The sequence below is a fragment of the Bombus affinis genome, chromosome 15, assembly GCF_024516045.1.
Source record: "Bombus affinis isolate iyBomAffi1 chromosome 15, iyBomAffi1.2, whole genome shotgun sequence".
Classification (NCBI taxonomy): domain Eukaryota; kingdom Metazoa; phylum Arthropoda; class Insecta; order Hymenoptera; family Apidae; genus Bombus; species Bombus affinis.
The window spans coordinates 1,518,249-1,533,376 of NC_066358.1; the positions used below are offsets into that span (position 1 = coordinate 1,518,249).

Genomic DNA, 15,128 nt, shown 5'->3' on the forward strand with positions numbered 1-15,128 from the left:
TATTTGCGAGTGCTTCGAGTTTCGTCCGATCCTTCCGGTTTGTATGAACATTCAGATTCATAAAACATAGCAATTGAATTTGAGTGCCTATTGTTGTAGCTAGACCGAAACTGGAAAATACAAACTGCTCGCTGACCAGTGACCGCATATATGCTGAAATCCCTATCAACCCCAGCTGCGTTTGACGTCTCTCTGGAATTTCTTCGTTCCTCAATGATCGGTTTAATGAATTGTCTGCACAAAATCCATATCACGTAGCTGCCACTAGATTATTTCGTTGCTTACCGTATACCTCTGGGTAACCCCATTGTACACACGTACGTATATTTGCATTTGAGAAATTTCTTTGTTCGCCGCATAAACTCTGCTATTTAATGAAACAGCGGAATGGATAATGTTTTTTGCAAGCAAAATCATGTTATATTCATGCTTTCATTAGCATAATTGAAAATATGGAATCTTTGCAGACACCTGTCTCTCTTACCAATAATAAGTACTATTATAACAGAAATTATATAACAGATATGGTCTTGGATATTTCGAACATTATGTGCGTCATATGCACCTTTGCACCCTTCAACTTCCCATAAATGCATGATGAAAATTCGCAGTCATGTAATTTATTTTAATTACATCGTATAAAAGGAAAAAGGGAAAAAATAAAATTAAGTCGAAACATTATCCACGAAACCAGTCACACATTACTCTTAATAAATACTGATACGTAACTAAGAGAAAGGCCGATCTATCGATCAATCATCACGAATTTTACCATGATTTATGCATAGGATAAAATTACGCGAAAAGCATACAGCATCGCGACCGCAAATAAACACGAGTATCTTTTCGTTGGCGAAATACACGGTACGATATTTTCGATATGCTTTGGAAAAAAACTTTCGGCTGAAATATTAGGCCGGTAGGTACGTGCCAGTTTTCGACAACGCGCGGCTCTCCTGGTTGGACGAGTGATGAAAGAGGCGAAGCTTCTTTGCACCATTTCTATGGAACCAACTCGGCCCACACATGAGGTGTTTATAGGAACAAGCATTACGAGTTGACTCGAAAACAGGATTTTCTTCTATGCTCGTTTCGATCTCTGTCATTTTTCTAGTTGCAAAGGAGTAGGATTTCGTGTAGAGCTTAACTTTCATTGTTCCCTTGTTCGACCTCCTATTTGACAATATTATATCGAGGCTTAAATCCACCGACGTCTATATATAAATCTGCTTTTAACCCAGAACTCGATTATACGTTTCCTCGTCTCAGCCTCTAGTCGTTCGTCATAGTTCCAGCAAACCCTAGATAATCGAATCTCCGCTTCCGTCTTTGAGATTGCAAAGCCCTTCGGACAGTACGGTACTTTCCTGAAATCTCGCTCGATTCTGTCATTCCTTCTTACTTCGTCGATAATTAAATTTAGCGCACGTATGGATCGATTGGTAGAAATTAACCGTGCCATTCTTATAATATATGCGAGGACTACAGGGGGAATAATTATGGAATAATTAAGGAGGAAAAATATACGAAGGTACAATTTTATTCATGCTTACGCAAACATAAATCTAACGAGATGAGAATCTTTTTTATCACACGTATCTATCTCATTGAATCATTTAATACGTCATATTAACATCAAATTGTTTCGTGTAATATGCTGTAACAATATGATATAATAATTATTTATTCATCTTTCGAAATGGAAGTCGCAAATTTTGATATCGCGTGATAAAATATTAATAAGAAGTAAAATATAAAGCATCGCGTCGAACAAGAACTTACTTTAAATTCGACAAAGGGATGATCTAAAATTTAAAAATTCTTGCTTGTACGATATTTTTTGAAACATGGATAATACGACTCATGATTAGTAAGAAATACTCTCATACGGATACATTTCACACACGACTACCGATATTAAGATTTAACTAATGAATAAATTTATAGCGACTGCACATTAGCATTTTCGAATTATACGCTGTAATGTTGTACGTTCGGCGATTTGAAAAAATGGTGCCAAAAATTGGCAAAAAATACGCGTTTAGCTTAGTAGACATAGAGTATGAATAACTGTCAGTTTACTGTACGAATAACTCTGAAGTTTATTTTTCGTTTTACATTGCTCTCGAATGCAATGTATGACCTGTCATGTGTCCGGCCATATTGCAAAAAAAAGTTGAGAAGAGATACAAGTAAAAGTAGCGCTGCGACTATAACTCGGGCGAAGAGACCTTCCGTTCTTGTAATTATCTTATAGAAGTTTTAAGACTTCTGCTAACTTTGGAACGACATAACATTTTTAAAAGGATACCACTCGCATAAACTTCGTCGCTTTAAATTCAATAAAATTTCTCGTGGTTCAGTTGATAGTTGCATTAGGACGATTGAATGCATTTTATTACGCTTGTTATACACACATATGTATGTATGTGCATCATGTTTGCTCGATGTTCTTGGCATCGCCGCGAATCAACTTACTTTTACTCTATAAAATTTCCTGTTGACAAACGACCGATCTTTTGTTTGCTGCGAACGGTATTTACTCAATGCTCGTAGAAGACAGTTTTGTTTGCCAGTGAAAAGGATTAGCGGAGTAAATGAAAGAGCGATCTAGTTAACGGTTTTCGAACCATCTGCACAATTCTGAGCTATGAAACCTTGGATACTATACATATACATGAAACACGAGCTATGATAGATTACGTACGAAGATTTGTGAAACGTTAGCAGATGTCGCGATAAACCATTCGTTTGAGGAAATTAGCATTCGCGTTCTCATCTAGATCGACTAATTTTAATTGCTCGCGATACGCTTTACGGAACATCATTTATATTGGAAATTACGCTGTTTTCTTTATGAAACCGCACGATGGTGTTATCATTATTCCTGCCCCGCTTGTCTCGAGATTACTTTCCATAACAATTTTCTTTATATATTTTTCAGCCAAATGCCCGTGAACACTCGAGATCGTCGAAGAAACAGCCAAGGCCCGATAAATACGGAAATGGAGCCTGCACGAGGCATGTCTGCACGATAGGTTCGTACATCGAGTAATCTTATTCTCAATTTTTAACTCGAAATGGACTTTTAATACGTACAAGCATCAATTACGCCAAGCGTATGTTCGGGTAAAATATAAATTGTGAATTATCAGCGCTTCCTCTTCCACAGTCTTTTTGCTAATGAAGTGCAACATCAAATATTTGCATTTCAAAACTTAGCACGAGATATTTAACTTCCTTTGTAAAAATGATTGAAACAAATGAACGATTTAACGATCGTGAAATTTTAGTTAATTTGTTTCTCCGAAGGAGAGAGAGAGAGGGAGAGAGAGAGATAGGAAAGAAAATGTAAAATTTGACAAAACAAATTAAAAATTGGACAGCCGCAGCTCTCGCGTACTAATATTTTCGAGGTCCGCACGAACACATTACATTACTCTATGTCATCCTTGAATTAAATTAGAATGAAATGAAAGCCGGATTTAATTAAGTCCATGGAGTTTCACTCGACGAGTTAATTAATTCACGTCCAATGAAATTCAGATCGACCCTCCAGTACTGTTTACGCGATATCGCTATCAAAAAATTTCAACAGTGATGGGATGCCCATTGAAATAATCACTGATATGATCGTTTGTATATCGGAAAAGCTATTGGATTTTATCTTGTAGAACTACGTTTACGTGCACTTGATTTTTACTCGCAATTTCAGCTTCTCTAAACATTTACAAATCTATAACATGTATCTAAATATCCTATTTATAGCTATTTGTAATTAAGGTAATGCGAGGAAAACAAGTAGTCAAACAAATATATAATTATGTTTCTGCTTTTATCAAAGGCATCTGCATATTTTTAGTGTACATGTAAATTAAGAAATCCGTCATTTTGTTGGCGTTTGGTAATTCTGATGTTGAGAAGACTAATCTTTATAATGGTGAGTACTAACATTTTTGGACATTAGCATCAACTATTTAATGGGACGTGCTTGATTGGATTTCTTCTACCCTATTAAATTGGGATCATTTGGTAGTTACCCGATGTCTTTTATTATTTGTATCGTGTTATATGTTATTACTTTCATGATATACGGGACGCGATCAGCTCGTTTTTCCCACGTGGCTTACTCAAATAAGCCAACCTTCCGTGCTGCAAGATTCAATGCTTTTGCGGATTTCCAATACGTTCGATGCTCGTCCGACAAGCTCGTCCTTTCGGATTTTTCAATCTGTCGTTTCAAATTTTGAAACAACATAGAGACAGTTGTAATTTACTTTGTTAAATTATCAAACTACAGTTGAGTAATTTCGCAAAGAGGGGTAGGTTATCGATTATAATAGATTGCGCAAAGGGAAATTGAAGGTAAACTATAAAGTTTGCTTCCACCTAGATGCAATTAACAAATGGTCGAACAAAGAAGCAGAAGTGATTACAGATATAATAGTAATGGTTGACCCCATAGTAATTTAGTGTAATTTAAAGTTATCATTTTGCACCACTCTAATGAAAGAGAGGAAAAAGGAAGGAAGGAACGAAGTTATCTCGACTGAGTCTTAGTAGACTCATTGCTAAAGCTTTCATAGTTGGTCAGCGCTTTGGACCAAATCATTGGTATAGTGGAGGTTAGGCCATAGAACTTATTTCTATGAAAGAGATGATTGAGACGAAGACTTTTCAAACTCATGTTTGATGTACCATTTCTTTGGCAAGTTCAGGAAGGTTAGCAGAATTGATGAAACTTAGTAATTTTACATTTTATATCTCAACCTAACCTCGCATTAGAGAGCGTTTCATATCAAAATATCCTTGTCATTATGTGAAAGTAAAAGGAAAGATTATATCGCTAATAACATAAAAAGGATCGTGTATGCCAGTCTCAGTTATTAGAATAAAAGCATATAAATGTATCGTAATTAGGTGTGACTGAAAACTAGTTCCCTCCATCATAGTTGCTTTCTGTTTTTCCACTTGAATCGGTAAACACTTTGTTTTCTGCTAAACGTGACCTTCTCGGTAAATATCGTCGCAGACGATATGCATTATGTATATTCGTCTAGAACGTATTCGTGCACTTGATTATCGATCATCCACTTTTCGCGTGTGTCTGCACAATACGTTACCACGCTCTGTCAACATTTACGTAGCAGGACGTTCGAATTTAGCACGCGAACATGGGCTGCCGACTAACTGCCACTGCTTTCAGCTACTTTAATTTTGCCTGTTAATCGACTCGTCAGGCAACCCTCCGTTTCTCGAAGTGAAAAATCACAATCCTGGATATATTTGATCCGTAAATCGGTGGTAAAATCCAAATTTATTGTCAACCAACGGTAAACAATCGCTTTCGAAGTGTGTTCATGATTTCGAAGATTTGATCGTTTCGAAGAATCTCCCGTTACGTATCGGACTGTACTCAATTGGAAATTGCATTTAAATAATTTGTTTTGTGTTGCTTCGCGTTGTTGCTTCAAAGCGTAATGATACTCATGACCGTAAAAGGAAAAAGTACATCCGTAAACAGCTTTTCAACGTTGTTTAAACAGAACTAGTTCGATTACGTTAATCGAATTCGGAGGTATACAGAATTCGAGAAAGTACTTTCCCCATTTTCCTTCTTTCTCGTAGATTCGATCGCTCTTCAATCACGAAATTGATTTCAGTTTGAGTATTAAAAAATGAATCATTTATTTGCACTCACCGTCTATAAATAAAGATATCAAATAGCCATTGTTTGATATTGGACTATAGTATAGTCCAACACAGCACGCTGAGCTCGTGAAAGACTTCTTTAACCTCTTAATGACTAAAATATTAATGAATGGGCAATCTCCCTTGTTCCCTGAAGATATAACCTGAAAAGAAAGCTAGCGAGCTTACTGAACAGTTATACACCGTATTATAATTCGAGAAACACAAGTATTAAATAACAAAAAACTTTCCTAAATCGCACGGAGCTAAGCATAAAAAATTCTTGCCTACCATCATGCGAAACATACCGATGATCGATCCAATGATCGATGCGTTTTACTGGAAATGGAGGCACGATTAAATTTCTGCGTTATAAACGCACAACTATCGAGTTTGCACTGCCTATAGTGATTAAGAAAGTTTTCCAACGATGATGGAAACTAAAAGTTGGTTGTTGGTATCAGAAGATTGTATCTACGAATTATTCTAGCGAGATGAGAGTGGTCGAGTTGGCTTGGCAATACTCGATAAAACTTTGAATGTAATGTGCCATCATAATGTCCTCGAGTTATTCGAATCGTAAAAATGCGAGATAAGCCAAAGGACGTTAATTTCTGTCATACTTAACGGCACGTTGTAATACGTTCTGAATGTGGTTTTCTAATTCTCTAAATCATTTCTATGATTTTCTTTTCAACGTCATAATCGTTCATAATCGATGAACATAAACGACAAGCACCGGAAAAGACGTTGCTAAATCACACATGTGGTGTGAAACAAAAATGCGAGATATAAAACGAAAAAAAAAAGTGGAAGTTCTCTATTAAAAAGTGCTTTCTATACTCCATTACGACTGCTCTACTACGTGCCACATATCTTGCCCGAAAAAACGAAAAGGGGAAAGAGAAAAAAAATGGGAAGCCGTGCGAACGGAAAACACGAACTTTCCATTAAAGAATGCTTTCTAGATACGTGGTTCGTGTGGCGTTAATGCGACTAAATCTGTACATCTGTTCGCATCTCAGCCGTTAAAATCGGCGAATCACTGACTACACGTAACTTTGCGGTTTTCGCGAAACCATCGTTTAAGATAAAGAAAGAAGGACGAGAAGAAAATGAGGAAAGATTGTTGGGGAACATAGGGGAAAGGTTAGCTGTGAAAAGGTTGGTGAGGAAAAGCTAAGTAAGCATGCTAATTAAGCTGACTGGTGGAGCAGGAATTTCCTGAAAAGCGAAAACCGGTTTTCCAGCAGCTTGAATCGCGTTAACGGTAAACGTTTAAATGTTTTCGATGTTTCGCTTGAATGTCGCAATTCAGCTTCTCCGCAGGGCAGAGACAATGCGAGCAAGTGGTCGCATTTTTAACGGAGAACAACTGCTTTCCCCCCGTTCTTGCATCGTCGTTGCCGCACTCGAAAAGTAGAACGGCCTAACCCCCGAGAGCAGGCTGATCTAGTTTCTCACGGCTCATCCGTACCGTCGATCAACCCAAACCGACGCGACGCGATGCGACGTACGTTTTCACCTAAGAGATTACCAAAGACCGTGCAAAACACGAACTGTTCGCTTACCGTAAGCCATCGCCGGCTACCGGCAGAAAAATTTGAATAATTATACCTGGCAGCTACTATTACTTCCTCGGCTGAATCAGATTGGCGATATCTCAATTTCCAGTGGTTCGTCGAAATACGTCGAAAACTAAGATTTATATATTTTCAATTTATGATTATGGGATTATTTTAATAAAATTTTGGAGATTTTTCAACGAGAATGATAACAAGCACGATCATATTCGAATAAATTCGGTAAAAATAATTTACGACGTTACGATTAGCAGCTTGAATTTTTCTTTGTATTTTACTCATTTCATTCCGCTACATTTAAGAAACGAATGAATCGAAGAGAGATATAGCGGTCGGTGGATTTCTAGAATAGTATCTCCCTCGATAATAGAGACACGTAGCGGATTCAAACGTGCGTCTACTAAACAATAAGCGAAAGATATTACTTGGAATCATCGATAATCGAACGATTCGATCAGCGTAGCTGCCTCTGTTATTGTCAGGCGATCGATATTAACCGTTGGGATTAATTGCCGATAATTTTTCATTAGCGTGCGTCGAGATAGGTGGACGATTTGGTCGCGTTGGCGTCGAAGGCGACGGGAACTGCATTTTCGGCACGCGAGCCTTTCGACTGCAGCCTAGCACTTTCGATGTTTCTTCGTGTTCCGCGGCAGTTTGAGCGGTAAGGTGAAAGCGAACGACCTTCTTGGCTCGAAAGTAAAGTCCATCGATCAAGCGATGAACCGAAGGAAACACGCCACCGTACTCACTATCAACCGAGGCCCACGTCACCGACGCGATAGTACCTACCGAGGACGACGACAACTACGACCACGGCGTCAGAACCACCGATTATTCCAGTCCAGACTCACGGTCATCGCTGGCTAGCGTGTTACTAGCTAGTAGCGCGGTACAAGCGTTGAGAATTATGTCACTATGCCAAGGCTCAACCTTGCCGCGACATGGTCACCGATGAATACTGTATGAGACTTTATTACCCTCGACTGTTAGACTATCGGCAAGGTTTAGCTTGCTTCGTTTTCCCGAAACCACCTCCGATGTCGATCGAGTTGATTATCGTCCACGTTATTTTAGCTCGAGGTTTGCCTGGTTCGTCGAAAGTAAAAGTACCGAGGTTCGACTTTGTTCTTTTTTCTTTTCTTTTCCTCTAGCGTGACTCCTTGCTGCTGTTTATAACTCGAGATATTAACTACGATAATTTACGCTCATTGAGACTCATGCAGGCGATTCGAGTATTTCTCGTGTTTGCCTAATATCCTTTTTCTTCTTTATCTCGAGTATAAACGGGGAATGTCGTGTTATTTCATAGCAGAATTATTTGCTAAGTCGAGGTAACAAGATAGGAAATATCGTATCGTTCTAGTAATATTTATACGAGATCCTAACAGAAAGGAGTTACATTAAAATTCGTATTATGCGTAATCCAATTTTCCAGTCTATCGGCTATCCGCTCGTAAATTTTCGATAGATTGGATTACCCGTTCGGTCAACGGATTGCCTGCTATCCGTATAAATATTCGAGATTACAGGTAAATTAGCGGTTACTCGATTACGATACGGGCACTGATAGCAACGCCTATTTCGCTTTTTTCCTTACCGTGCATTCATATTATTTATTTTAGTCCTAATATATATTTCCTCCGTAAAACGTAATATTTGCTTCTTATTCGAAAAAGTTTATTAATCGGAGCGTCGCTAGAAGCTACGAGCTTTTAAGAGCGGATCTTATCAATATTACGAAACCATTGTGCTTTTGGATTTCATAAAATTTTGATTCCTTTATTTCCAAGCCTGTTATTGCCAGAAGAAAATGTCGAGTACTATTTTCGTTAATAGTATTATTTTCAAGAATAATATTAGTGTAATATTTCAATTTAGCCGGAAACTAACAGAGATTGTTATTGACCATATTGAGATAGCGTTGTATCCAGCGTTACTGCAAACGAAAGATACAGGAAACGTAGAAGAAACATATATCGACATTCAGTTTTATGTAAACTATGCTGCCGGCGAACGATATACTTCGTGATAAAATCAACGTAGAAAATCGGAAATGTCCGTCCAAACGCAGATTTATAGAAGTCGTTCGTTTTGAAAGAACACAACCGTTCTCAAATTAAAATAATTTCTACAACTTCTGTTTGATGGATATATTGATATGTTCGGAAGCCGCATTGATCCAAATCAAATAATGACGTTAAAATATTAATCGTTTAAATTTATTCTGGAGCTTACTATTATTTATAACACCTTATAAAATATCTCTCTTATGGAAGTAAGATGTTTATTAAGAATTAAGTTACACGAATTAAAGTTAATGAGTTCGGCTTCCGAGAAATTCGCAAGAATATTCGATATTCTCTTAAATCGTAGTAGACAAAATGGAAACCAGTTGGAGATATAAATTAGGGAATTACTGGCTAATTAATTGGGGAATAAATTAGGCGTTACAATTAGGTACGATAAAAACCAGGGAAATTTTCACGATGACCAACCTAGCACAGTCAGTTAATGTACGATCGAGAAGCGCTCGCGTTAGATCGCCACTTAATGCGTCGATTGTTCAGCGAGTCTGCTAATATCCTCGAAAATTACAGCTGGTTAACCCGGTGAACTCGCTAGCGTTGAACGCTAACAAACGCTGTTTCTAAAATTGACAGACTGATACGGTCCGTCAAGCCGATTCTTCAAGCGTTAGATATAACGGTGGTCTTCTTGGAGCCAGTCGACCGACGCCGGATTATTGATCGGGAGTCGCGACCGGCTACTCGCCAATCGACCGTTGCCCCCTTCACAGCCTACCGATTTTCATCCTCGAATTCTGATCAGCGATCATCCCTCTTCGTGCCAAACGAGCAAACCTTCACGTCAATCAGTGGCATCGCGTAAAACCGCGCCGCCTATTGGCCTAACCGACAATTTCTACGCGAATTTTCCGCACGCCAACACTTTATAAGATGCTTCTCGATAAACTCGACGAAATTACGTCCGACAGACAAATACGCGACCCTTACCTTACCTCTAGGTACGTCGTGCTGATTCGTAGAATTTGTCTTTACGTATCAGACGATCAAAATGATAATTTCATAGAAACTTTGTATCAGTCAGGATGAATTTCTCAAACGAATTTCTCGACGATCCCGAAACTTTGTTCAGAAAGCGTTCAATCTTGATGAATTGATTAGGAAGCAAGAAGTAGCATGAAGATTTCGAACCAACTGGGAACGAATATCCGCCTAGAAAGGAGACTTTCAGGGAGGGAAATTCGCATGTTATAATTCTGGGATGTAGAATTAAACGGCAAAAGGTTGTAGAACGTGAAATGTGATTCGAGATAAAAGAAATAGCAACAAATTTAGAACTAGAAATCAATTTGGAAGGAAGATGGATAATGAAAATGAACTTTAGGGGTTCTATATGCTTGAACAATGATTTTATTTAGCCAGAATTATCACAGTGACCACACCGATCGATTCTTAATTTTTCATAGAAAGTTTTTCACGTTTATTCTTCTTCAGATATCACCATTTTTTTAAATTTATTCATAAAAAGATAATAAAATCATATTGAATATTGTAGGATATTTATTACAATTAGTTTATTTACAATAAATGGATTAAACAGATGTTGGTTAAACAAGAAACGATGGTTGTTTAACGTGAACTAAATATAATAACGTACTATAATTAAAACAATTAAATAATTAATTTCTATTTCTCCTCATCACGGTTCCAAAGCTCTCTCTCTCTCTCTCTCTCGCCCTCTTTCTCATGTGGATTACACTCTTTCGACAACGCAATTCGCACTCTCTGACTTCTCAACTAACAGTGACTATTAATTCGTCTTTCTCCTTTAGCATGCCTTTGTCTTTTGTCTTAGACCCACCACGCACGTGTTCCGTAACCGCTCGTGGTCAGGATCAGGTAGGCCTTTTCCGCGAAACTATTCGATTGAAAGACCGACGATACATTGTTGGGCCTGTCGGCACTTAGGCTTTCTCGCGACATTGTTTATAGTTCGCCCGATATCTCTTAGGCCTTTCGTCTACGATACTACAATATTTATATTAAAACCAAATACCTAAAAATATCTGTAAGATCCATTTCGGGTAACGCTCACCATCCGGGTAACATGCTTCATCGAAGAGTGATCTGGAAAGTTAAAGAAGTTAATTATAAGAAATCCTCGGAGGAAAGAACTCACCGAGTAATTAAGGAATTTCGTAGCTAAACTATAATACTAAGCTATAGCTACATGCGAAGTTGGATCGATTAAAGTACCGCCGACGAGGTGACGAAGAATAAACTATTTATTCTCCAACTTCCTGTATTTCTTTAAATCGCGACTTCGCCTCGTTTCATGCGAATCCTTTGGTTGAGACAGTCCGACTCACGGTATGTTCAGAAGATGGCGAAACCCGAAAGAGCGTTCACGCGTCATAAATGTGAAAGGGGAAACAAACAAAAAAAGAAAGAAAAAAGACGAAAGCAATTCTTGAGCGGTGAAAAACGATGAAAAGATGGAGGTTAAACTCAACCCGAACGGTCAATTCTGCGAGAAAGACAAGAGTCTCGAGTGTACCAGTGCGAGTGTTACGCTACCAAGGAATCAAGGGGAAGCTTTTAAAGAAAGTAATAGAGGGATATAAGGCTGTAAGACGAGCTACGATGGTACGAGATGAGAAAAAGCCACGAAGAAGCCAGCCGAATAATTAAAGAACCTATTAAAAAAATATAGTTGCCGAACGAAGAATGCAGAATGTTAACGGAGCGAGAAGAGAGCAGCGGTTAATTGGAAAATGAGAAATGAGAAACAGATTTGGTATTGGATAATTGTGAAATAGGATTTTCTTTCCCGTACTTTCGCTTCGTCTTTTCTCATCTCAACCCTATTCCTTTTTTCCTTTTTCTTTTTTGCTTTTCCTTGCTCCCTCTTTCCTTCGTTTGCATCCCTTTGCCTCCTTACTCTCTTTTTTTTCCAGCCCTGATCGTATAATAATTGACTGTCAGCTTCGCAATGTGTTTTTCGAAAAAAATTCCCATGTGCACTATCGCTCGTAAGTATCTGGACATTTCCAAGTTACTGCAAATACGAGTTATCGCATCGAGTGTTTAAATGCTTATAGATGGCAATGTACGTATGTGATAAATCACGACCTCATGAGGGTTGAAAAAGTTGAGCTCAGTCGACATCATAATTACGTGCAAGCAATTAATGTAACATATATATGTAGTATAATAGCAAGGCCGCGTTTAACGTCGTGATCCTGGAGCAAGTGTCTCTTGAAACAGATGATGTCGTCCGATGTAAAAGAACGTTATCGACAGCTGCTGCTATTGTAATTGGGTACTTAAGGTTTAGAGGTTCCGGACACTTAACTTTACGATCATCCGAAGTTCATCGACTCGAGTGTTCCGGTCAAGTAGGAGCTCCGAGCAACCTGATATCAAACTTCCATCCATTCTCATTCTTCTTTCTGTTTAGCTCGTGAATTCTTCTTACGTAGTCCAAAGAATATATAGGTTTCCTCCACTAACCTTAATAACCTCGCGAGACAATTAATCGATCGTCTGAAATTTTATTTCTTTTCTTTTAGACGTAGAAATTAGGTGATTCAGAAAGTTGGTAGCATGTTTGATACTAAAAAGACTCGTACAAACTGTCTTAATTTGTTGTTAAGAAAGATAAGTTTTTAAAAAGAAAGTGTTCTTTTTGCTAGAAACTTTCCAAATAATCCAATACCAATACATCGTATACATGTATACTCCCGACGTAATTATTTCTCACGGAAATTGGAAAATTCCTCGGGAAGAAAAAGTAAAATTGAACGAGTTTGCGTTAAACAACGATAGACAGTGAACAGGGCATATCCTGCTACCTCATCGTGGTAAGTAGTATTACTCTATAACTGGCCAGGCGCCGGCGTTCACCGCACCAAATATCACTTAGCTTTAATGAAAGAAGTTCATTAGAGAATACATTTTTTAATATCGTCGATGCGCAATGTGTCTGGAAACCTATAGAAATTACGGTGCATCGTGACGTGGCAAATGTTGATATTATTCTTTACGCTGTCGACTTTGCTTTCTCAGTACTTTCTTTTTATCTCTGGTCCACCTAACAGAAATTCGCGGCGTTAGTAGCGCGTGGTTCATTTAACTGTCCTCTGCTTTACAACAGCAAGATAAAACACGTCCCGCATAGAGTGCAGCAATTAAGTAAATCCGCTATGTAATTTTTACTCACAATATTAAGGTAACAACTTCTATGAAACCTTTGTAAAGGAGGGAAATATTTTTGTTTGTGTGACTGGCATCAAGTCAAACGCGAAATCGATAGCACTCCAAAATTATCGAATGGTAGCATGATTTTCCTTTTATAACTTTTGTTTTTAAAATAAAGCAATTACTAATTGTGGTTCCGCTAGCGATATTTGCTATTTTATCTTGCAATTCATTTTGAAAATTTCAGTATTTCAAACGGTACTTGTCGCTCATTTTACGAATTCCAAATTATTACAAATTATTCGAATAGAAAAAATAAGTTAAGAAAATCTGATTCGAATACTTTTGAAAATCACAAGACCATTTTCCTTTTTTCTAAATATACTTGTCTGATCTTTCAATTGCAAACAGAAATGTAGTGTAAAACAACAAACGAGAGGCAGAATGGTCTTTCTTTAGCCTGTATAAACAGCTATCTACGACAAATTTATATCTGAATGACAGCCGTAAGTTGTTTAGTTTGCAGTCTCAATGTTAACTCTGCTACTGTTCCGTTTGGCACGATTGCCGCCTTAGAACCAGTTGCTTCATATCAGAATTAGTATGGCAACTTCCAACAAGTAGAAGCATTCTCTCAGGAGACGAAGTACGAGTAGATCTAGAAATACAGGGAACACGTTAAACGTGCAACCAGATAGACATGTTTTGTTCGCACAATATCTACCTTTAATTAGTGATTAACGATCCCTGTACACTTATTAACGAACAATCATCGAACCGCTACTGCAATCGTGAACAAATAAGGAATTTTAGGTTATCTATCTTCGTTATCCGACTAAATGCAACCCTGCAGCTCGTATATTAGAATTTATGAATCGCTCTAATTTGAGAAATATAAATTTTTGTTGCAGATTCGACTCGGATGCGATGACTGGCCCAATTATGGAAACAAATAACGTGCGACGGCGGTGTAAAACTAAACAATCGAAAACATGAAATTCGTAGATCGCAAAAGTAATTAAAAAATGAAATAGCGCCGCGTTCGTTACACGCTCTTTGAGAAATTTCGAATCGAGGCAGCTTTATACTGTTGTGCAATTTCCACGATACGTGTCTCTTGCGTACAAGAAAATATCCTAACCGAGCGAAATTTTCGCTATTTGCAACGCGTACTGTTTGTCCGCGCTCTCTTCCTTCGGGAGATTGTCCGTTTTACGAGATTAAGTCTGTCTGTAGGCGATTCGTATAGACACCTTTTTTTTGCCTCGGTAACGCGAAAAGACTTCGTAGGCAAAAAGATGGAAGGTAATCTGGAAGCGTGTAAGCAACGGCAACGGCAGCAGCAACAGCGGCACCAGCAGCGATGGCGGCACCATCAACGGCAACTCCAGCAACAACAGTTAACCAAGAAACGGAAATATGTGGAACATTTGAACGTTAAAAGAACATCCCTCGGTGAATGGTAACCGCGGCGGCGGCGGTCCAGTCCAGTCGGCAATATCGGTAAAAACAGTAGCGAGTGAAACGCGTCGAACGAGTACAAGTATCATCGATCGCATATCAGGTGATCGCGAGAATGAAATCGCACGTTTACACGTTGCCCGCGCGAGCACGATCGACACCGAAG

The 15,128-nt window shown here is 38.3% G+C and overlaps 1 protein-coding gene across 1 annotated transcript in view; it reads left to right on the forward strand.

Moving 5' to 3' along the window:
- LOC126925013 (gamma-aminobutyric acid type B receptor subunit 2) overlaps positions 1-15,128 on the forward strand; it is an 84,273-nt gene that overhangs the window by 8,228 nt on the left and 60,917 nt on the right. The window contains exons 2-3 of the mRNA XM_050740104.1: positions 2,945-3,038; positions 14,413-15,065. The gene's annotated coding sequence lies outside the window, so the exon portion shown is untranslated. The remainder of the gene's footprint in view (positions 1-2,944; positions 3,039-14,412; positions 15,066-15,128) is intronic.